The sequence below is a fragment of the Schistocerca nitens genome, chromosome 5 (assembly GCF_023898315.1).
Source record: "Schistocerca nitens isolate TAMUIC-IGC-003100 chromosome 5, iqSchNite1.1, whole genome shotgun sequence".
NCBI classification, from domain to species: domain Eukaryota; kingdom Metazoa; phylum Arthropoda; class Insecta; order Orthoptera; family Acrididae; genus Schistocerca; species Schistocerca nitens.
The window spans coordinates 178,087,821-178,110,560 of record NC_064618.1 but is presented as its reverse complement, the minus strand read 5'-3'; the positions used below and the strand labels follow the sequence as shown (position 1 = coordinate 178,110,560).

At 42.8% G+C, this 22,740-nt stretch overlaps 1 non-coding gene across 1 annotated transcript; it reads right to left on the bottom strand.

Moving 5' to 3' along the window:
• Positions 1–14,245: 14,245 nt before the first annotated feature.
• Positions 14,246–14,329, bottom strand: Trnaf-gaa (transfer RNA phenylalanine (anticodon GAA)). The gene is given in 2 exon segments: positions 14,246–14,280; positions 14,290–14,329. It is a non-coding gene; the product is annotated as a tRNA-Phe (tRNA).
• Between the last annotated feature and the right edge of the window lie 8,411 nt (positions 14,330–22,740).

Below are 22,740 nucleotides of genomic sequence, written 5' to 3'. Positions count from 1 at the left end.
CAGAAAATCTGCAGGAGAGAGTGGGACGGATCATACTCTATGGTCATCTGCTGATTGAAGTAGAGATTTGTATTACAGAGTTCGAATTATTCTGAATTGAAAGATAACCGTACTGTGGGAATTAAACAAACATTTCTTACAATAAACTTAGTACAGGACGCCAGATGAAAGTTAACCGTGTTATTGGGGAGGAGAGAAAACAATGCTTCTGCCTGTACTTTCTTAGAACCCTCTGGCAACGCTCGTATTTCTGCTTTACGCAGCCCTCGTGATTTTTGTGCATTTTCTTGTTCAATACTGGTCCACCGCCAGGAGGAAACCGACACCTGACATCGGCATTAATAAACTAGCCCTGAAGAAAATGGCGCAACGAATAATTGGGGGAGGTGTACTTGAGAGCACTACCTAGAGAACAGAGCATGTCCTATTTTTGAGACACATTAACATAGGGGTCGGTTGAGTTTCGCCGAGTGATATCTGTTTTGTCGCTATTTGAAATTCGTTCCCTCCGGCAACGAACGATAGACCACGTGGTCTTACAGTCCATCCAACTACAAAAGAAGTGGAAACGGAAGTCAGTTTAACTATGCCGTGAGGCGGCGAATTACGATGTGAACGTTCGATGTTATAATTTGGCTACCCAATGATCTACCACGTTCACTATTACTAGCATGGGGCATACCACGTGTTCTAAGACCCCCTTCGCACAAAAAAACATTTTTACGGTTCAGTTTTCGACCAAAATAAATCACTTGCGTTTAAATATACTTCGTTGCACTCGACTTGCACGATAGTATTTATACATTGGAACTATTGATGAGACTTGTAGCTTACGACAGCAAAAGAAACTGCTACACCTGTCTAACATCGTGTAGGGCTCCCGTGAGTACGAAGAAGTGCCGCAACACGACATGACATGGACTCAACTATCGTCTCAAGTAGTGCTGGAGGGAACTGACACCATGGATCCTGCAGAGCTGTCCATAAATGCGTAAGAGTACCAAGCATGGGAACCTACTCTGTTTCTACACAAAATTTCCGAAATAAACGAGAAAGCAATCATTGCGTACACTCGTTTCCCTACATAATCCGAAGCTGGAAATAAAAAAGAATCAGCTCAAATATTCATATACCTTTCTTCCTGTGAACACCGAGCAGTCACACTGAGGGCACGTCTGCTCACTCACCCGTCTTCTGTAGAACTCCTCGAATATGGCGGGTACCCCGAGGTCTTCCCGGGTCCCAGTGGAGGGGATGGCCGAACCACTTGGCCGTGACCAACCTCTCCACCACAAATGTTATGATACTGCGACGTCTTTGACTTCGACCTGCCTGCTGCATCTCTGGTTCCCTATCCAGGAATAAGGTTGGCACTACTACACTACAGAACTACTTCTGCTGTTTGCCAACTAGTATTTGTCCATGCTTTATGGAAAGGTGGGAGGAGGATTAGGAATCTTCACGTGAATGATTCACATTGAAGTTCAAGTAATACACGATATAAGACATATATAAATATGTATAATGAAGCCTAACACATTCTCCATCCGTCCACATGGGGTTCCGCTGCACCGCGGCCGGCTGCATCGTGCAATAAATTGACGGCGAAGCCACCTCACTTTGTATTCCCGGTGCGAGCGAGCAGCGAAACCTGCTGCTTATGGAGCGGTAACTACTGTACCCTATCAATATGTCCAAACCCTTCTGAGGCTGATCGACAGCTTAGAAGTTATTATTACTTCACCTGAAAAGAACGTAAACGACGTAACTGTAAGGCCGTGTCCTACGTGACCGACAGAAGCGAGCGACAGCGAGCGACTTCTGGATACACGACACTCCAGAGACAAGCAGCAATATCGGGCGTCAACTTTGGGTGTCCTGTGTGCGAGCGACCACGTTGCGCTACAAGATGGTTGCTTAGAGCCAAACAGCTGTTTCTATGAAACTGCGTCCTTAACCTGTAGAATACTGTAGTTGTAGAGTATGGCTAAATATTAGGTTTACTTAAGAAAACAATGTGAGAGGATTGCTCTGCATGAGATTTACAAATGGAGGAATCTCCATGGAGGATTTCATCAGTATCATCAACTACAAAGATCACCAGACAAGTTCTTCGAATGAGCAGAGAAACATTTGACTATCTCATCAATAAATTAAATACGAATGGTTTTTTTTACGTGATCAAGAACTTTTAACAGCCAATAAATGCAGAGGAATATTTATTACAGGACTAATTACGCTAAATACCAACATAAGGACTAAGAATGACTTGCATGGACAATAGGCAGCTGTGGAGCAGGGGTGCTGAGTTCGATTCCTGTCAATTCCTATATTTTTACTGACTCAATTACGATTCTGTATGCTACGTTTTATGTATACACTGCATCTCTAAGTATATTTTTAAGGTCTTGCCAGTATATCACACACATTTAATTCCTAATAAGTTACAATGAAACATGAAATTTTACACATATTTCATGTTGCGAACGTAATTCATCAGCAGTCAGTGTTAAGGCTAAGCGTTTCAATTACTATAAATAGTCTGTAAAAGTGAAGCCTACAAAATTTTTGAAAAGACTTTTGTGTAATGATTTATTTAAAAGTATGAAATAAAAAATATTATGGAAACGTTTGGTGCTCCTCGTTTTCTGTTCATTATTTCGAGCATCATTCGCAGGCACATAGAACGTTTCTCTGATCTACTTATTTCCTTCACACAGTTTCATAAAATATTTGAGTGATTTCTTCCATTTTTTAATTTCAAGTTTCATTCAGAAAGCATGGTCTTACTGACTCCTTGTTTTCCTTCCTCACATATTGATTCGAAGGAAGCCTATTGACATTTAAATATCGCACTAATGTGTCTTTTTACGTGCAAAATAGCTAGATCTTGAACAGATGACATTTTTCGCACTTCATTTAAAGCAGCTCTTCGTGAAATATTTCAATTTTTCCTCGGCTATTTAATTAAGTTTTCATTCATTACCATGATTACTTTCAAAAACTTAAATATTATCATGCCAAACTAGACCTCATGCTGGTCACTTTGACACCCAGTTTACCTGTTTTTCTCCGTTTGTTTGCGTATGAAAATTTGGATAAAACCTCATAGGGTAAGTTCTAGGGAGTCTTGTTTTCGCTCTGCTCACTTGTTTACAAAAAAATATCGAGTGTTATTCATAAGACGAAATAGTCATTTCTGCGTGCTGTCATTTCCAAAAATCGTCGTTTCGATATCTTGAACCTTTTATGAGATAAGACGATTTTTACGACCACTTGATTCCCGAAGCGCAGGAAAGGTTCGGACGCGACGCGAGCGACCCTTCCGCGGACATAACAAGAATGAAAAGAGATATCATTCCGGTCTCAACTTTAAATACAGTTTAGATATATTGGTTACATTTCATACGCAATAAAGTATGGCCTTAAATGAACTATACGGAAAGTCTATACAATCTGATTTTACCTCTGCAAGTTCTTAAAAATTTCGTGCAGCCAAGTACTCAATATCGTGCAGCACAGTAACTATGACGAATAAGAAAAATAAATTCTGACCTTTATCATTTAAGGATATGAAGCTATAGGTTGCAGAAGAATCAAATTTTTTCATCGAATAGTTTTCTTAAAATCGGATGTTAAGTAGTTCATAGCTACCGTCGCGTCCGCTCGACTGCTTTGCCAAAAAGACACGTGGCTGTCGCTCGGTGTCGCGCGTGCTGCAGCAACAAGATTCAAACACGTTTGAATTCAAACGTCGCCAGTTGCAGCGGGAGACAGGCAGCGACACAACTGTCGCTCACTTAGGACGCTGCCATAACTACACCTGAGGTTGTGTTTTGTCGCCTGAAGCTGTCACGCGCTGTCGCTCGCTTCTGTCGCTCACGTAGGACACGGCCTAAGGGTTGATGAAACTGAAAAGGATGTATGTAACTTAACTATAAAGGTTGATAAAATTAGGAGAAATGCTTATGTGGTGCAACCTATGAAGCAGTCCGTTTAACTACACTGCTGGCCACCGTAAATGCAACACCAAGAAAGACAAGAGGTAGCACAACAAGATTTATTTTGTAGATAACATGTTGACCAAGTATCAAATGATTACGTTTACAGACGTCTGTGACATGTGGTTCCTGCCAGAATCAGTAGCCAGAGTAGCCGCCATTGATGGAGATCACCGCTGCCACACGTCTCGGCATTGAGTCAAAGAGACGTTGGATGTGTTCCTGGGGCACAGCAGCCCAAGCAGCTTCCACACGTTGCCAAAGATCATCTGGTGTGGCAGCTGGGGATGTAATCTGGATCACTCGTTGAGCAACCATGGACCACATGTTTTCTATCGGCGAAAGATCCGGAGAGCGAGCCGGCCAGGGAAGCAATTCAATCTGGTTATTGACGAAGAACCTTTGGACAATGCGTGCCACGTGTGGTCGCGCATTATCCTGTAGAAATATGACTGTGGCCGAGTCCTGAAGGTAAGGAAGGACAACTGGCTCCAGCACCTCGGATATGTAGAGCCGGCTATTTAAAGTACCGGCAATGCGTACTAGAGGCGTGCGAGAGTAATATCCAATACCGCCCCATACCATAATATCCGGTGCAAGACCAGTGTGGCGGTGCATAATGCAGCTGTCCAGCATCCTCTCTCCACGGTGTCTCCACACTCGAATCCGACCATCGTGGTGCTGCAGACTGAAGCGTGCCTCGTCAGTAAAGACAACGTCATTCCATTCTGCCGTCCACATCCGTCTGTCATCATACCATTAGCGACGGAGACGTCTGTGGTTCTGCGTCAATGGTAGACGAAGCAATGGACGTCTTGCGGACAGACCACTCTGCTGTAAACGGCGTCGAATGGTACGCGCAGACCCTGGATGATGCGTTACAGACGCAATGTGCTGTGCTATGATTCGGGATGTCACTGAGCGATCCGTCACTGCCATGCGCACAATTTGCCTATCAGCACGTGCAGTGGTGCACCGAGGTGAATGCGATCGACCACGTCGGTCCGTCGTACCCTCCTGCATCCAACGGTCACATATCCGCATTACAGTTGTTTGGTTTCGTCCAACACGACTAGCGATTTCTCTGTATGATAATCCACAATCTCGGTAAGCCACTATCCTTCCTCTGTCGAACTCGGATACTTGATTAAAAGACGTTCGCTGTTGTCTACGAGGCATAACTGATCGTTTTGTGAAACAACCACAAGGTAAACACACGTGCCGAACGTACACTCGTCGAAATCGCCAAGCCTTAAATGGCGCTATGAGGTGGCGCCACAGGCGCGCGTGATGTGCGTCTGCGCTGAAATTCTAATCAGTTGCATATCTCATCGCTGCAAACCCATGGTGTAAATTTCACTTGATTCGGATGCTTCCTTCAGGGTGTTGCATTTACGGTGGCCAGCAGTGTACATAAGAAAATGTCGATTAAGCAGAAGGTCATTGCTACACAGAAGGCAGTTCGAGGGAGGTTATCACTGCTAAAGCTAGGCCAATTGGATCGCAAGCATAAAGCGAGAGAACCCTTTAAACTAGTTACGGAATCTTTCGATGAACTCTCGGCGAAATTACACATTGACAATGACTTCATTAACCGCCATTGTGATAACACGATAGACAAGATATTTGGTGTCAGTGGTGAAAAACCATACATGTTAGACACACAACCTGTTTAAAAGAATAATAATAGAGGTACCTGCCAGGAAGTTTCAGATAACAGCTGATCTAACGTAGGTCATTTTCTTAAATACTGCAAAGTCCCTAAATTATAACCCAAATGTCTGGAGATGTGTGATGAAATACTACAGATGACAGGTGTAAATTTAGCACTGTTGGTGGCACATCGAGCATAAAGAGTCAGCAATCGATCCCCACAGTATATACAGGGTGTTACAAAAAGGTACGGTCAAACTTTCAGGAAACATTCCTCACACACAACGAAAGAAAATATGTTATGTGGACATGTGTCCGGAAACGCTTACTTTCCATTTTATTACTTCTCTTCAAATCACATTAATCATGAAATGGAAACACACAGCAACAGAACGTACCAGCGTGACTTCAAACACTTTGTTACAGGAAATGTTCAAAACGCCCTCCGTTAACGAGGATACATGCATCCACCCTCCGTCGCATGGAATCCCTGATGCACTGATGCAGCCCTGGAGAATGGCGTATTGTGTCACAGCCGTCCACAATACGAGCACGAAGATTCTCTACATTCGGTACCGGGGTTGCGTAGACAAGAGATTTCAAATGCTCCCATGAATGAAAGTCAAGAGGGTTGAGGTCAGGAGAGCGTGGAGGCCACGGAATTGGTCCGCCTCTACCAATTCATCGGTCACCGAATCTGTTGTTGAGAAGCGTACGAACACTTCGACTAAAATGTGCGGGAGATCCATCGTGCATGAACCACATGTTGTGTCGTACTTGTAAAGGCACATTGTAACCTCTCCACAATAAAAAAAATAATACGAATAATTATTCACTTTTGGTGTAACCTCAAAACAGAAAAATCCCTAAACCTCTCAACAGTAAAAAATATAATTATGTCGTTCACATTTAGTGTAACGTCCCAACAAAATAATTTCCGTAACCTGGTAATAATGCAATGTGACTAACCTCTCAATTAAATTGTCACTCACTTATAACCTTTCAATAATTGACTGTCAATTTAACCTGGTAAATTTTGGACGTCAGCAGTGCTGCGTCATGGCCCTGAAAGATCATACTGAATAAATTGAAAATTCTTACCTCAGTCTAGTCGCCGGATAACGCATATATATCTGCTCCTATAAGAAATTATTCTGGCACAGCCGAGTGCAATGCTGGCCGATAGATTTGTCATGTATAAAAAAGAAATAATTGATTTTTCTCTGCAATAATCGGGATGATCATGGATTGGAGAAATTAGTAAATTCTTTAAATTGAAATGAACGATTGTCAAAAGGTACTTTTTATGAGAAAGATTATTATTAAGAGATTTTTTTAAACATTTACTTGGGACTTGATATAACAATACTACATATGCGCGAGGCTGCTTTTACCTTATACTACAACGTTGAGACTCCGCCATCGCTGCACACGACCGGCCCAGCCAACACGATACACCAGACTGATAGCTACTACTACTACAATTGCTACACAGTTCCTACTGCTGACAACACTGGTCTCTGGTCTGAGATGCTCTTATAGCTTACATATCGCAGGCAGCGCGTGAGCAATCCATCGAAATCACATCTGCTCGAGTGCGCTAACAACAAATTCCTTAATCATGGACCTCTTACAACATGTTCTAGCAGCACAGGTATAGTATCCCGTATGAAATCATGATAACGTGCTCCATTGAGCGTAGGTGGAGGAACATGGGGCCCAATCAAGACATCACCAACAATGCCGGCACAAACATTCACAGAAAATCTGTGTTGCTGATGTTATTGCACAATTGCGTGCGGATTCTCGTCAGCCCACACATGTTGATTGTGGAAATTTACAATTTGATCACGTTGGAATGAAGCCTCATCCGTAAAGAGAACATTTGCACTGAAATGAGGATTGACACATCGTTCGATGAACCATTCGCAGAAGTGTACCTGTGGAGGCCAATCAGCTGCTGATAGTGCCTGCACACGCTGTACATGGTACGGAAACAACTGGTTCTCCCGTAGCACTCTCCATACAGTGACGTGGTCAACGTTACCTTGTACAGCAGCAACATATCTGTCGCTGACATTAGGATTATTGTCAACTGCACGAAGAATTGCCTCGTCCATTGCAGGTGTCCTCGTCGTTCTAGGTCTTCCCCAGTCGCGAGTCATGGACTGGAATGTTTCGTGCTCCCTAAGACGCCGATCAATTGCTTCGAACGTCATCCTGTTCGGACACCTTCGTTCTGCAAATCTGTCTCGATACAAACGTACCACTCCACGGCTATTGCCCCGTGCTAATCCATACATGAAATGGACATCTGCCAACTCCGCATTTGTAAACATTGCACTGGCTGCAAAACCACCTTCCTGGTGAACACTAACCAGTTTATGCTACGTATTGATGTGCTTGATGCTAGTACTGTAGAGCAATGAGTCGCATGTCAACACAAGCACCGAAGTCAACATTACCTACCTTCAATTGGGCCAACTGGCGGTGAATCGAGGAAGTACAGTACATACTGAGGAAACTAAAATGAGCTCTAACATGGAAATCAAGCGTTTCCGGACACATGTCCACCTAACATCTTTTCTTTTTTTGTGTGTGAGGAATGTTTCCTGAAAGATTGGCCATACCTTTTTGTAACACCCTGTATACTATGATGATCACTATGAACTAATAGATCGACTACGACTGCTCATGGCATCAGCTGATACGAACGAGGTTGTTTCAGTAATTTCTGAGCTTAGTGAAAGAGGTGTAATCGAATAGGAGTGGAGAAGTAGTTCGAGAACTACATAAACCTGCAAGTAAAACATACCGTCATAGACAAGTTGTGAATAAAGATCAGAATCACTTATGGCAGGCTGATCTCCTAGACATGACGGAATATGCAAATGCCAATAGTGGATTCAAAACATTTTAATGGTCATTGACACGTACTCTAGTTTTGCTTGGACGTTATCCGTTAAAGCAAGAACATTGAGGGATCTTGCTCGGGTGTTCGAGATTTTTTTGCAGACAGGGATGACTCGATGCCTGGACAACCTTCAAACCGACCATGGTGGAGAGTTTTACAATTGGCATTTCAAGACTGCGATGCAGCAATATGCAATACATCACTACTCAAGCTTCACCCACCTGAAGGCGAGTATCGTTCAACGTTTGAACACAACAATAAAAGGTCAAATGTGGAAGTGCTTTATTTTTTGCCGCTCACATAGAAAGACAGATATTCTCTCTGAAATAACTGCACACTTTAATCAAACACAATAAAAATGAGACCAATCGATGTTCATTATGATGGACTCGTAGACATGGTGTACCGTCGTATTAAAAGTTTGGATCTATGTAAAAAGAAATGTAAAGTGAGTTATTTGGTACGTATTTCAAAACAAAAGACAGCATTTGATAGGTTATACCTACCAAACTGGCCGAGTGAGATATTTAAAGTTTTCAGAATGCTGAGAACGTCTTAAAGGATTTACTATATATCGCAGTGTACAGAGCACAGCCATCACATGCACGATAGGACACGCGTTTTAGTAGGCGGTCGTATTATCCACAAAATTCCAGCTGAACTGCACATTCTGGAGTATAACTGCTGCGGACCTGGCACAAAGCTTCAAAACCGTCTGGCTCATGGTGATAGGGGGCTTAAGCTTTTTGGCGTGGTGTCACGCTGCAGATCGAATTTTAGCTGACAAAGCGAAGGCGATATGAGCGAGAAATGATATTGTATATGGTAGTGCGATGCAGCATTTGTAGTTCATAAAAATGTGTTGTAAAGTTATATTGGGTTTAGGTGTGAATTTCAGGAAAGTTATCAACGCAGCAAGTCGTGCATTGATGATGTAGAAGACAACGATGATGAAGAAGAAGGGGTCTTTAAGAAACTGATGTTCTAAAATATTCAGATGTGTGTGAAATCTTATGAGATTTAACTGCTAAGGTCATCAGTCCCTAAGCTTACACACTACTTAACTAAATTATCCTAAGGACAAACACACACACCCATTCCCGAGGGAGGACTCGAAACTCCGCCGGGACCAAGAAACTGATACAGATGGCGATGTATGCAGCTAAAATCGCCTTGAAGCATAAAGGACCGGTTAAAAACCACTAATTCTGCCAGGTCTCTCTGCAATGGGTTCACTGGCTGGTTGTGCTGTGGCTATTGCCAGGACTGTCAAGAACTCACAGAACCCACAGGAGCAGCTAGAGGAGGCTAGGAGACATAACTGCATGTCGGAAGCAGCAGTCATCGGAAAAGAACTATACCTGAAACCATACGACAAACTATTAGGTTGTTTCATAAATAATTAAAAAAACGATTAGCCATCCTATGGAATAGATTGCTTACAAAAACAGAACTGCTCAAGTCTGTTGGAGAAAAGTTCAGCATTCCGCGATTCCGCGGTGCGTTAATGCAGGACACATTACTCTGTGGAAACCAGAGAATATGGAATTGGAATTTGTATGCTTGTGGAGAACCAGAAACACACTGGGTGGCATATGTTTTCAAAATACATGCAACATCTTCAGTTTCGACTCATTTTGAGACCCGCAACGGTCAGGAAAGTTACAACGTGTGGTCTACAATTTTCATCGCTACCAAGACTTTAATACTTACCTCTGTGGACATCTAAGCGTCAAGTTCCTCCCATCGTTTACGAAGAAGGATGTATAAGGATGTACATTAAGCATCCACTCATCAGCTGAAGTTCAGATGCAATGTTGAATACTTTGACATTAAAAGAATGATCGTCTGTACGCGCAAATTACTTCCCACAGATTGATTTAAGCAATGGAGAGTGGAGTATTGTACTGACAGGACTAACGCACAACAGCATTCCGAATATCACAGAGGCTAATAATAAACTTCATCTGGAAATTAATTGTCGAAAAGAAATTGTGGGAATAGAATCTGTTGCATAAGGTATTGATGATTTAAACGAAATTTTAAAGAAGTCTGGAAAAGGCATTGTGCTACATGGAAACGTCAATGCACCTCTGAAATACGCATCTCAAATAAAGATAGGAAACGCAACGATCGACGTTAACCACAAAGGTTTCCGTGGAAGGACAGGTTCCAAAGACGAATACTAATAAATTTTTATAGAACTGATCAGCCAGTAGCTATATTTGCAGTCAGTACAATCCGTGTCGAGTGTAACACTGCCACTGATTCATACAATTTATAGTTTCTTCTCATCAGTTCGATCTGGTTAAAAGATTACTTAGACCCCTACCAACGCTATATACCTCCCAGTAATACTCCAGACATCGGACTATCTGGAGCTGCATTTGTGGACGAGGGTAATCAACTCGTCGACTTTCGTAGCAACGAAATCATTGTACGACTACAGCTAAAGGAGAACCACCAGCGACCTCTAAGGTGTCTCGTAATTTTTTTCTCATCAAATGCTTTTACGATTTTCTTTGAATAAATCCAAGTATTGTTTGGAAATCAGCTCGTAAAATATTGCATGGGTTCTGAGTATAGCACTTTCGTTTGCGATGGAAATTACGGGAAAATTCTTAGCCACATTTTCTTTAATAATCATAAATTGAGCCTTGCATCTAATTATTGTAAATATGTGGCGTTATAAGCAGTGACCAAGAAAAAACAATCACGTGACAAGAAACATCCATAACTACATCTAAGGAAAGTATCTATTTTCACACCACAAAATCAACTTTCCCACTTTAAATGACTATCATTGTAAATATTTCTCACTATAATGGTTTCAAAGTGCCTAGTCCTACACCTTTCCCTTATAACATGACTTGAAATTACGTCTTAGTTGATTCACTGCCAAGTCAGCTGAAAAATCAATCTTTTTTTTTTTTTTTTTTTTTTTTTGCACCTACTTCTTTCGATGTAAATAAAATATCCTCCAAGTTCACAGGCTAATGTGAAATATAAATGTTATACTAGCATCGCGAGCAAGTGCACGACTATAAGTATTAAGATTAAAATTTGCTGCTTAATGATGGTTATCTTGTAGCTCCTGCTATGCTACATACTTACTGTACTGTAATTGCTGTAAAGGCTTCATTAGTTGACACAGGGCGATTACAACCACGAAATGGAAGTATTGAATAACAGATACAAAACCGACATGCACAACGCACAGCGTGACACTTCACAAAATAACTGCAAGGTGATAACGTTCGTGAACTACGAGTTTCTTCAATAAGCAGGCGTGACACCTCGCAACGATATCGCTCGATATAACTGCAGGAGTAAAATATGGTGAATGTCTTATACGTCAGGAGTACTTTTCGCATAAACCTTATGCTTCAACTACATTTAACAAGAACGATGAAATCAGGTTTATCATCCAACACTAAGATGCTTTAACCCTTCAATGTAGGCGTTTCATATGTCTTGTTGGATCATTTACGAAAAGGGTTAGAAACGCTACAGTGGGATTGAAGCACACACGTAAAGCTTTAGCGTTCGTGAGATATGGTATGAAGTTAACGGGGTCGAGATTGGACAGACGCTAATTTAGGTATAGCCTGAAAACTTAAAATGTGTGTATGTGGTTTTCCCTCGGATTTGAACGATTTAGAAAATGCTGCATGCTTCATAGACGAGGCAGTGGGTAGAACAGCTGAAGAGTACACGAGTTTTACCGCATGTATGCCTCTAAAACTGATTATGTGTTACTTTGAAGTCAGGCAACAAGTTATTTTACTTTGAATGCTAAACAGGAATTTATTGTGGTACGGAGTGCAACGGACAATAGCTCATACATTCAGGGAGCACAAGGGGAGAACGAGATCACCATCAATAAAATAACGGGAAATGCCAAAAATCACAGTATTGTTTGAGCAGCTTTTGAAGCTTTTAAAAGTCCTGAATGCAGGTGTGTTTCTACTGTTATCTATCCATTTACGGGAGCTTTTTGAATATCCAATTCTACCGACTGAAAGCAGACAAACATGACCACTGAAACCTCTGCTCAACTGCGGACGCCTAGGTTCATCATACTTGTATTCCAGACCAACAGAAGATGGAATATAGCAAATAATTGCACCAAATTTAATAACTGTGGGTTACCTAAACTCTGAATTCTAACCGAATTATAATTTACACCTCTAGTGGAATGAAAATGTGTGCCGTCTAGCGTTTGACACGTATGCACAGTTCTATGCCTCTTACTGTGAAGCGGAAGGATGTTTACTCAACCACCGGAAATTCACGGAGCTGGTACCAATAATCGTAACAGACTGTTCAAAACAGAACAAGATAACAAAATTGGGGCCTTTAGATGTGAGAAGTAAATTTGAATCCTTGGCACATTTTCCTGAATACAGTGCAGCATACGCTCTAGTTGTACATGACCGTGTGGTTAACTGTTACCCACTCACTGGTGTTGTGCAACGAGCTGTATAAATGAGCAAGTGCTGTGCCATACCCAAAGCACTTCACAGTGGCATCTCAAGGTGTGAACATCATTGCAGACGTTCAGGACTTACGTGTTGAGAATCACGGATAGTTCACATTTAAAGATGTTGCATTTTATCCTACACAGACGACGCTGATGTAATAGAGACACTCTTGGCATGCATTGGATCACTGAGGTCTTTCAAGGATGTGAAGGGTCTTCAAACACCAAGGAATGCAAAGTGGCTAATACTTTTCTACCACGGGATCCACTGGGATGTCCCTGGTATACCCTGTAAAGATATGGTAAAATCGATTCGATTATTTGACATTACCAATACTATCATCTACGTCTAACGTGGGGAGAAGGTCATATGGATGCGTCGAATCTCAAGCTTGCTACTATTCAAGACCAGGAATTCCGCAGGTTCCCTGTCCTCCATCAACTCAAGAAGAAGACGTTGTGTGAAAACAGTCTGTTTGTTTATGAAAATGTAAAACTACTTTTAAGACGGATAAGAAATACATGAATTCTTATTTCATAATGTGTATGTACGTTATTTCTTTCTCACTTTGTCAGTATGTACGACGGTTGCCCAGAAAATAATACAACGCAATTTTTTTAAAATTTTGTATTGAGCATAATCAGAATTTCACATACCAAAGAATGATGTTTTGTCTACACACCCAATTTTCCACGTAATTTCGAACCCGTTCTATGGCCTTCCTCCAGCGCGAAAGAGAGGCGTATGTGCTCTGTCGGCCCAAATTCTTGTTCTGGTGTTGTAGCTAGTGCTTCACTGTGTGAATCACCTCCTCATCGTCCTCAAAATGTCTTTCACGTATGACATTCTTTATTGGCCCAAGCAAGTGAAAGTCTGAGGGGACTAGGCCAGGCCTGTAGGGTGACAACGCGCGATCCATCTTGCATAAATTTCTGAATGTCCAAGAGTGTGGATAATCGCATCCACACATCCTTTGCTGAATGACAGATGCAGCGCCAACCGCCGAGTCGTAATACGTCTGCCATCGTGAATGACATCAGCTCGCTGCAACATGTCAGGTGTGACAGCCATGGATGATCTAAAAATGGTTCAAATGGCTCTGAGCACTATGGGACTTAACATCTGAGGTCATGAGTCCCCTAGAACTTAAAACTACTTAAACGTAACTAACCTAAGGACATCACACACATCCATGCCCGAGGCAGGATTCGAACCTGCGACCGCAGCAGTCACGCGGTTTCAGACTGAAGCGCCTAGAACCGCTCGGCCACTCAGGCCGGCCATGGATGGTCTCCCCGACCGCTGAAAATCGTGGAGCTCCGCCGAACCCTCCGTGCCCAGCGACTAACTGTACTTGTGTCGACAACAGATTCTCCATAGACTTTGCACAAGCTTGTGTGAATGTGTGAATATTTTCTACAGTTTCTTCCTCTGTGGTGAGAAATTCAATAACGGCACGTTGCTTGTAATGTCTATCACCTACAGACGCCATTTTGAAACTGTCCTACAGCTACGCTATCTGTCGGAAGTGACGGAATCTTGGCGCGCTCAAATGCTTCGAATAATATACGAGGGTTGGAACTTTGATAGTGGAAACTATTTATTTACAGCTCTTTCAAAATAGATACGTGTTTCAAAGTTCTGCTGACCTTCAAAGTATCAGCATTCTGTATAGCGCGTTGCCAGCGATGTGGAAGTCGTAGGATACCCTTAGCTGTGCCAGTTGTGTTGACAGCTAGAGCGGCGCGGTCTATTGCCCGACGAATTTGTAGCTGTTCTGAAGCGAATGCCGTGAAGTTTAGAAATCGAGTAGAGCTCACCAGGGCTTAAGTCAGAGGAACGCAGTAGGTGGTATAGCACTTAGCAGCCCCGTCAGTAAAACATCACTATAGTTTTCGTATTTCAACTCACCATATCTTCTATACATATAGCAGTTTAGGTAGTTGTTTCAGTTACTGTTATAGACTGAGTGTTTCTCCCCACATTTCATCAATGGAGCAAAGAGATTTATAGCGAATTGCAGGTGAATTGAACGCCCTATGTAGAGTTACTATTTATTTTACATCCGCCTGCTGCTAGCTTCGAGTGGTATTGTGAATTTTTTTCCACCAGGATAACGCCAGCTGTGTGACAATGTAAATTTTGAGCTGTATTGGGGTTTTAGGCACGCATTGTATAACACAATGTACCAGGTGGTTACAAGTAAACTTTCCCTGTGTAACATGTTATAACACCGAAATTAATTACCATATGAGTACCAAACTTGGTAGCATCAATGTCCAGAGTATGGAGTGCATGTTTTCCATGCATCACAGCGCCACCGTTCAGTTCCAACTATGGTTACCAGATGCCGTGATCAGTCCTCGTGATTCATAGCCGTACACGCCTGACCAGTTGACATGTCACCATGACTTTGGACAAAAGGAACAGGACATTATTGGTGAAGCTCTATTATCGAAACAACAGTAATGCTGCATCTGCACTTCGAGAATATCGCTCGCTGAAAGGATTATGTAAGGGCTCTCCCTCTCCACCTGCTGTGCAGATAATGACAAAAAAGTTTGAATCATCTGTAGAACTGGGTTTCGCTCCAAGAAGAGGCAGATGACTGCTTGGTTGCACCACAAGTTGATGAAATCGCTGTTGCTATGGCAGACAACGCTGCACGCAATTACTGATTATCAGGCAGTGCACTTGCTGTATCACGAGAGTTGAACATCCTGTGGTCCACTGCACGAAATGTGCTTTGAACCATACTCAAATGGTATTCATAAAAGATCCATATCGTACAGCAGCCTGAACCACAGGGTGCTTGGGGGACATGTTCAATTAGCTCTCCACTTTCTCACATGGATTGAAGTTGATGAGGGCTGGCCCTGGACCATCATACAGAAAGGCAAAACTCATGTATGAGGTGAACACACAGAATTACCCCCAGTCATTGTGCATGAAGTTCCTGTATAGGGTCAATGCGTCAACATAAGGTGTGGCTTTACGGCTATGTTCATCATTGACCCATTCTTTCTTGAACAGGTTGGTGCTCAAGGGACAAAGGCATGCAGTGTGACTGGCCAGCATTACAGCAATATGCTTCGTCAGCATGTCATACCCACCCTACAGGTGAGAGATGCATTGAACTCAACAGTTTTCATTCAAGATGGGGCCCCATCGCATATCGCTCATGAAGTTCACTTGCTTGTCCGAAACATATTTGGAAACGATCGAATTCTCAGCCGATCGTTTCAAAATGCTTGGCCAGAACGATCACTTGATCTCATTCCCTGTGATTTCCGGTTGTGGGACTGCCTGAAGGACAGGGTCTACCAGGAGAATATTCAAACATGTGCTGATCTGAAGCACAGCATATCAAAAGAGGCAGCCAGCGTACCTACGGACAGTTTTCATGCTGCTGTGCAGCGGACCATATTGAGCCTATATTGAAGTAGTAATGGTACCAGCTCGTAACTGTATGATGTACCGTAGCAGCACATTAAAAGTGTTTCAACTAAATTGATTCTGCATTATTTCTCTCCCCCATGTCTCTGACATTAATGCCTCCAAGTTTGGTCCATGTACAGTAAATAGTTTCCGAGTTATAATGTATTAAATAGGGAAAGTTGAATTATAACCACCGGATATATAGATGTGTAATTATGTTCGACCTTTACTTAAGTTTGCCACCGAAAATAAATAAAGTACTTTAACCTGAACTTTCTCTCTAGCAGACGGACAGAGCTGACCATTTCCAGCCATTTTCAGGGACATGGTGATGGTGGTGAAGGGGGGGAGGGGGGGTGACATCATATTAGTGTGGGAAGGGGTAGGGGGAGTTAAGTTTACGGAGGTACCACAATTGCCCTATTTCCCACCAAACTCCGAATTTCTTGCCATGACAATTAAGTGACATTGCCTCACGTATGGCTGCAGTCTTAAATCCGCTATCTTGAATAAATCTGGCAATAATTCAAGATGTTCCAGAAACCGCCTAGCTCCACTACTACCGGGCTACAATTGTTCGTAATTTGTTTGAAGAATATTGTGTACATTTTGAGGAAATGATCCGGCTACACAGACTGCTTGACATGAATACTGTCGAACATTTGTTGGAAATAATCGAGGTGTCAGTTCATGCGTAAAATCCTGGACTGGTAACATTTTCGCAGTTACGGACAGCTTTAGAGACAGCATGGTTCAATATTTCTGCAGGGGACTTCTAACGACTTGTTGAGTGCATGCCACCTTGAATTGCTGCACTATGAAGAGCAAAAGAAGGTCCATTACGATATGGGATAGTATCTCATGACATTTTACATTGCCTATATCCATTCCGAAACCTGTACGTGACCCTGAAATTGGAACAGCTATACTACAAATGGCTGCTTGGTGTACGAAACAGTGCTGCAAGGTTGGGTAAATAAAAGTAAGGTTTATGTGTGTACTGAAGTGACATAATTTCTATGTTGTTACCTCTGTACATATTAAAGTTAATTTTGATACGAATATCAACAAGTATCTTTGTAATATTCAAGTGCAATGTAAAATATGACTGCGACTTACAAGTCCCACCAGGTCAAGGGGAGCTAGTTCTCGAGTTGCAGTTAGACCGATTTTTGGATGCTTTGTTTTACGTTTGTAGCACTTTCAGCTTTCAGTTCCTTTTGTAAATAGAAACATATCCTTGCTGTGGACAATACTGCGTTTCCTTTTATAGAAAATAATAGAAATATTGTGTGACGTGTAAAACATTAGTAAACTTATTAAGATTTGGTTTCTGTTTCAGACTATAGCTTTCGATTACAGCTTTCGATAAAAGAAGAGGTCTTATAGACGATGAAGTTCGTACTGAACTAGAAAATTTTCCAAATAATATTGATATACGAGTACCATCTCAAAGTAGTAATGAGAGTGAAGATGAAATGATGCGTAGTATTCCGTCGAATAATACCAAAAAATCTCTTCCGGCGTGTTCTGGTAATTCACAAAATATTAAAGAACAAGAATTAAGTGTTAATGAGGAAGAGGCTGACAATAAAGTAAAAGTTCAGGTTTTATATCTTTGGGTATGTGGTAGTACTTCACGGAATACGGATTAACAATCGCGCAGTATATTTTCTTTCAAATTATCATGGAAATGAAGTATGCAGAGTATCCAGAACACAGAAAGATGGAACAAACTTTGAAACGGGGTCACTGACAGTTGTACACGATTATAATGGTACAAGACTATAATGAACACCTGGGTGGCGTAGATAAAGCTCACATTGTGGGGTCTCTTTATGAAATAAAAAGAAAGTCAAGTAAGTTTTGATGCATACTGTTTTATTCAGTGATGGAAATACCCTTGTGAATTCGTATATTTCACATAGGGAGATAAAACGAACACTTCCATTTGAGGTGAAACAAACGCTGTGTCATTGTGAGAGGTACAGAGGCGAGCGAGTCTGTCGAGCTTACCCCACTTCACTACTACCAGGGCCAACACTGTGCTTCAGATGACGTCAGGGCAAAGCAGCTACCAAAAGCGTTTTAGGTAAAAGTAGGAAGTGGACTCGCAACGACTGTACACCATTCAAGATAGCTTGGATTAGAAGTAAGTATTTGTGTGCTGCCGTAATATTGACAAAACCGCCTGGCAGGTGGCGAGATTAATTTTCCACTTTTAAGTCGAGCCATTAACTTTTGATGATAAGAAGTCAAGGTGATAAACCATTTTACTTGGATATTCCCGTAGAGGTCGCCGCTGAACGGTTAATAGTGTTGTTTCCGATAGGGATTTTAGTTAGAATTAAGACTTACATTTTGTGCTTGTGCACTTTTACAAATACAGTCAGTTAAAACTCAAAACTTTAATTTATAGTCATAGATCCTGATCCCGCTAAGTACACTCCTGGAAATTGAAATAAGAACACCGTGAATTCATTGTCCCAGGAAGGGGAAACTATATTGACACATTCCTGGGGTCAGATACATCACATGATCACACTGACAGAACCACAGGCACATAGACACAGGCAACAGAGCATGCACAATGTCGGCACTAGTACAGTGTATATCCACCTTTCGCAGCAATGCAGGCTGCTATTCTCCCATGGAGACGATCGTAGAGATGATGGATGTAGTCCTGTGGAACGGCTTGCCATGCCATTTCCATCTGGCGCCTCAGTTGGACCAGCGTTCGTGCTGGACGTGCAGACCGCGTGAGACGACGCTTCATCCAGTCCCAAACATGCTCAATGGGGGACAGATCCGGAGATCTTGCTGGCCAGGGTAGTTGACTTACACCTTCTAGAGCACGTTGGGTAGCACGGGATACATGCGGACGTGCATTGTCCTGTTGGAACAGCAAGTTCCCTTGCCGGTCTAGGAATGGTAGAACGATGGGTTCGATGACGGTTTGGATGTACCGTGCACTATTCAGTGTCCCCTCGACGATCACCAGTGGTGTACGGCCAGTGTAGGAGATCGCTCCCCACACCATGATGCCGGGTGTTGGCCCTGTATGCCTCGGTCGTACGCAGTCCTGATTGTGGCGCTCACCTGCACGGCGCCAAACACGCATACGACCATCATTGGCACCAAGGCAGAAGCGACTCTCATCGCTGAAGACGACACGTCTCCATTCGTCCCTCCATTCACGCCTGTCGCGACACCACTGGAGGCGGGCTGCACGATGTTGGGGCGTGAGCGGAAGACGGCCTAACGGTGTGCGGGACCGTAGCCCAGCTTCATGGAGACGGTTGCGAATGGTCCTAGCCGATACCCCAGGAGCAACAGTGTCCCTAATTTGCTGGGAAGTGGCGGTGCGGTCCCCTACGGCACTGCGTAGGATCCTACGGTCTTGGCGTGCATCCGTGCGTCGCTGCGGTCCGGTCCCAGGTCGACGGGCACGTGCACCTTCCGCCAACCACTGGCGACATCATCGATGTACTGTGGAGACCTCACGCCCCACGTGTTGAGCAATTCGGCGGTACGTCCACCCGGCCTCCCGCATGCCCACTATACGCCCTCGCTCAAAGTCCGTCAACTGCACATACGGTTCACGTCCACGCTGTCGCGGCATGCTACCAGTGTTAAAGACTGCGATGGAGCTCCGTATGCCACGGCAAACTGGCTGACACTGACGGCGGCGGTGCACAAACGCTGCGCAGCCAGCGCCATTCGACGGCCAACACCGTGGTTCATGGTGTGTCCGCTGTGCCGTGCGTGTGATCATTGCTTGTACAGCCCTCTCGCAGTGTCCGGAGCAAGTATGGTGGGTCTGACACACCGGTGTCAATGTGTTCTTTTTTCCATTTCCAGGAGTGTAAATAGCAAGTAGGGACGTTTCCTTTGACTGTAATATGAACATGCAGACTGGAAATTATGGTCAGTATGTTCTCCATCACTTTCTGGCTGACCACAGTAATAGTTACTAGGCTCCTGTAAATGGCGAAGGTAGGTGTAAAACACGAATCACGCACAGACAATTTAATTGCATATTATAACGAAAATATCTACCACTTGAGTATTTATCCGGCGCGTCGCAAATTGAATCATTTAAAACGCACAATTTCACTTATTCTAATAACAATTGGAAAGCAAATTTCCAGAAAACTGGGACGCCCCAAAACAATCAAAATTTTCCTCGTTCAAGTCCAAGGAGAAGAATCACAGCATTTTCGGTGCAAAACCACGTACGTTTTAAGAATACAGACTCCTACTGACCAATGTTGTCAGTTCAAGAGGCATATGTGAACTTAACCCAAATACAAAAGTGCAATATAGATCCCATTCAATGGATTCAGAGCTTAATATCATTTGTGTTAGTAAAAAAAGCAATGTTGCTAAAAGTACCACGTGAAGCAGCAATAGTAGCTGCATGATTCTGCTGGACTTCTCAGTCCCTTAATGTACTTCGCCTTGCGCAGGTTTGGATTTTGAAGTCCCCAGACCATTTTCTGCTTTATAACGACTGTTCATCAGTTTTTAAATTAATTAATTTGCTATGAATTCAATAACAATCCACCAGGTATTTAATCAAAAATTTTGACCGATATTTTATATTTCCTGCAGATACACTAAATAAACGGTTAAATAAGTAAATTAAGCAGCGCTAACTATTTTGCACCTGTGTTATTCTCAGTTGCTCAAATAGATGTGCCCATATCGATTTTTATGTACATGAGGATGAGCGCAGGCTCGAAACGCCAGTTGTGCTATTATTGCTTACTAAAGTTCTCATTCAAACTAACAGCCTAGTGAAGAAAATGTCCTTCATATTTGGCGATGTCGTAAATGTCAGATGATTTCCCAAGACGCCAATGGACATTTTCTGGATGTTATGCTGTAAGTAATTATCAGCATAAAGTAAAGGGGTAGACACAAGGCAGCACACAGAAGCCGTGCGTTGTACGTGGGAGAAAAATCAGCACAAGGGATTATTGTTTTTTTGGGGAATGGGGGGGGGGGTGTTAAGTTCATTAATCAATAAAACGTCAACTTTAATGGCTGGAAGGTGAATGCATGACAACCTTTGTGTGCAGATTTGGCTTGGAGAAATCAGGGAGAGGAGTATATGGTTCTACACAGTAGATGAGCAGGGACTAAAGCTTAGCTATATGGAAGTAGAGGCTGATTAACCTAGCGTCGTGGAAAAAGAGAGCTTAGTGTCCTGTGTTTCATAAATGTAAGCAGCAAGGTAATGTAGGAAGTGCACTTAGACATGCTAACATGAAAATGTGGTAATGTAGTAAGTGTACTTAGAAAAGCTAAGATGAAAATATTTACTTACCGATTATAGAATAATGACATGAGTATTCCTCAGCATCCGAAGAAAAAGGAGCATATCGTCACTTTTTGTTATCAGTAATAGGCTTTTCTAGTGGTTCGATGACGTTGTTCCGACATGCCTATCTCGTGCTGGTTATTTCATCACGTGTAGTACAACCTAGCTCTCCTACAATCCTGATATTCCGACGGCTCTGTCCGATGTAATACAATGCCTATGAAATCGCTGCTCTTTTCATAAATCCTAGATCGATTACGGTCATTCGATCAATAAGGGCCGTCAACTGAAAACGAGAGAGGGTATGTAACCAGCATTCCGCGGACATCACTGACGCAAACTGATTTGTGTGCATAATTTCCCTTCATTGGTAATCAGGAAGTAGCAGCGCAAACGTTCAGCGCTGTGCAATTTGTCTATCACATGTGCCGAACGTAAGGTCAGCGAGACGTGTGTGCGTCCTATTACCGGCAAAGACGAACAGCGACGTGTAGTGCGGTTTTTGACTGCAGAAGGCGTGACAGGACGAGAAATTTATGAACGAATGTCTACTTTGCAAGGCAAACACAGCGTGAAATGTGAGCGTGTGTCTGTGTGCTACAAACGATTTCATGTGTCACTGAATGACAGCAGTCGGTCAGGACAGGCTACGATGGGTGCCGCGTCCAGAAATTACCGAAGGCGGAGGGTGGAACACATTCGGTTCGTGCTCGGCATCAGTCATGGTACCGCTCATGCTATCGTGACAACACATCTGAAGCTTCGGAAAATCTTTTCGGAGTGGGTCCCCCAAAGCCTAAAGGAAGAAAAGTTCAAAAGAATGTTGACAGCACTGCTGTAACGGTATCACCTGGAACAAAATAGTTTCCTGCCCGTATTGTTGCGGGACATGAACCAAAATTTTAGTCGTATAGCAACCGTCAG